The sequence below is a fragment of the Budorcas taxicolor genome, chromosome 20 (assembly GCF_023091745.1).
Source record: "Budorcas taxicolor isolate Tak-1 chromosome 20, Takin1.1, whole genome shotgun sequence".
NCBI lineage: Eukaryota > Metazoa > Chordata > Mammalia > Artiodactyla > Bovidae > Budorcas > Budorcas taxicolor.
In genome coordinates, this window is record NC_068929.1 from 21,274,611 (window position 1) to 21,277,681 (window position 3,071).

General features: G+C 43.4%; 1 pseudogene; it reads left to right on the plus strand.

Annotated features, from left to right (window-relative positions):
* Positions 1-1,646: 1,646 nt before the first annotated feature.
* On the plus strand, positions 1,647-1,741 carry LOC128066302 (uncharacterized; annotated as a pseudogene).
* Positions 1,742-3,071: the final 1,330 nt, after the last annotated feature.

The following is a 3,071-nucleotide window of genomic DNA, read 5'->3' on the forward strand; positions in this document are numbered from 1 at the left end:
GGGCTGGACCGGGTCATTTCCATGTTCATACCCATGATGCACCTGGGCAGCAGTCAGGCCTTGGGCCCCAGAGCTGTCAGCTCAGTGCCCTCTGCAAATTCTAAAATGAGTTAAATTATTCATTTATTTATTTAAAAGTACACAGGGTTCGACCACCACAAAGCCCACTTTTGATCTGCTTCCTGACACGCAGGGCTCAAGTCAGCCAGGTCTTGTGCAGGCCAACAGACACATCTTGTTAAGTCTTACCCAGCAGATGACGCTCAGTGGGACGGTGCTAAAGAAATCCAGGCTGGGGAAGGTGACTGTCTACTCCAGGCCCTATTTCCAAATGCAGTGCATGATAAGCAATGGTGCAGAACTATAACCCTCAGTTGTCGGAACATCTTTGTACCTTGTTCTTCAAAGGCAGAATGTTTTCTGGCATGTTGCTACCTGAGGAAAAAAAATAAAATACTCCCCTAATTTCTACATATGCATGCCTATCACACTGATGCATCTTATTTCCTATTGCAGTGCATGTTGTCACAGGACCATTAAATAATTTATGCCTTTAATACATTTATCAGCTCTCGTGTGTGTGTGTGTGTGTGTACGGATCCTGTGTGCCAGTGTCAAAGATGTCTTCTCTATTAAGGGAAAGCAAGCAACCTCTTGGGTCATTCTCCACCATGAAATCAACTTTGCATCTTATGCATCAAATGAGTAAAAAGTGATAACAGGTCCCCGTTCTTTACACAAAATGAAGTACTTGTTTGCACCAGAAAAGCAGTCAAACTAAGCATTTTACACTATGTATCTTCTGAAATTGCTCCCCTTCCTTCTTCTTTTCTAAGGAAGGTCTCTGTTACTCCATGTCAGCTGTAAAGGGAAAATGGCTCCTCAGTTTCAACTTGTTCTATTTACGCTGCGTTTTCTTTGCTCCCGCCTCAGAATGTTCACCATGCTTGTCATCAAGAACAGCTTCGGAGCACCCAGCAGTGCCAAGGGTGGCACCAGGTGTGTGTGTTTGGCAGTTCTCGCCTCCACGGCTGCCCACAGGCTCCAACTTGGATTCAGCCGTGGTGATCATTCACACCCTTGTGGCAGCAGCATGTCGGGGTGCTACCAGCAAAGATGACGAGCAGCAATAGTGAGCACCAGGGCAGCAGCTGCTGTGGGCAAAGTTGGGTGGCTGCACCTGGCTCGTGTCAACTTCCTGCTCCAGCCACCGCCCTCCACCCACCGTTCTCATTCGGAAGGCTTTTGTGTCTCGCTGGTACCATGAAAGAATTGCCAGAATGATACAATCTTAGAGGAAGGGATCTCAAAAACATGTAGTTGGACCTGCTTGTTTTAAAGATAAGGAAGTGGAAGCCCTGAGGGTATAAGTTTCTTGGCCATGCTCATGCAGGTGGTTATTGGCAGAGTAATGACTGGAATCAAGTCATTGAAGCCACTCTCTAATGATCTTTCTGCCGTACCTGTGACTTTTCAACATTCGTTAGCACAATCCACAGTATGGAATAAATTTTACATCATCACCCACAGTATCTACAGATATGCACAACTAACACAAATCTCATAAAACAATAGTTATCTTTACCATATGTGATATACTCTAGTATTTTCTCTTATAATATGTTCATTTTAAAAGAGCCTGAAGATTGCTTGGCAGCATGTGTCCTAAGACTGGAACAATACAGAGAAGATTAATATGGCCCCTACACAAGGATAACATGCAAATTTTCCCCATTTTTTTTTTCACATTTACCAAATGTTCCTTTTCTTTCCAGGGATAATATTTATAGGTACACAGTCAAATAATTTGCATTTTTCCTAATTAGATACATCTACTGAATATCTAGGAAGGTGGAGTTGAAATAGGTATAGAGAGGGGGCCCCTCCAGCTCGAACCTGTCACACCCCCGATCAGGAATAAGCTTATTGTCTGATCTGTCCTTAATTCTGAGAAGGCAGAATGATCTAGCAGAGAGAACACTGGGCCTAGTCCTGGCTCCACCATCTTGGAAGTGTGGGACTTAGGGTGAATTTTCTCTGGGTTCTGCTGTCTCAACTGCAAGATCAAGCTGTTGTTAATTGACAGGAGTTCTGAGAAGGGAACACAATAATGCAAATGAATGCAATAAAAAGCTCTATTCACAAGACTTGTCCTGGAACAGCGATGGTTTTAAATTCTCACATTTCAGAGAAATATGGTGTCTCAAGATGTTTCTGGATTCTCATCAAAACACCTGCATAATGTATTATGAATAAATTTGGTATAATAAAGGAAAACTAAGCCCTGGAATTGACTCATTTTTAAATGCTTTTGCAGGTGTTTAGAGAGGAGGAGTTGACCCTAAATCTTGAAGATGTTCAGCCTCAGAAAAGGTGAGTCATTGAGGTCAAAGAGGAGTCTCTGCTCTTGAAAGGAAAAGGTGATGAGTCACAAATTGAAAATCATAATCAAGAAAGGTCACTGTCAGTGAGTACAAAGGGGAAGGATTGAGTGAACGTACTATAAAACAATCAGATGCAGCAGCCATGCTTGCTGAAAGCTGGTAGAACATGTGGGGTGGAATGAATGAGAAGAGTTCCAGATGCACTGATGCTGCCCAGCTGCTTGTGAAGAAGGCATCTTCCTAAGAGGTGGTTTGGCTTGGGTTCAGCATATTCCAGCTTCGGACTCACCGAATCCAATAAAATCTTTTTAAAAACTGCTATCGAAATTATTTTTGTTAAATATTCAAAATGTCTGCAATAACATAACCTTGCCCAAAATGACAGTTAGAAGGATACTTGACAGCTGAGAACATTTGTCAAAACCAATTCAGAAGCTGGTGGTGATGCACTGCTTGGAGATATGACTAGAATAAAAAAAAAAAAAGCATCACCAGCCCTACTAAGGTCCTGAGAGCTGCCTCACGCCTGCTCCTGCTGTGTGAAACAGAGCAGAAGTTGTAGCAAAGATACTGAAGAGGGGGCGGATCCTGCATGGCCAGAGTGGGTGGAGGTGGTGTGGAGGCGGTGTGGAGGTGGGGTGTTCTCAGAGCTGCGTTTCTCACCAGTAACTTCAGAGAAATCACTTG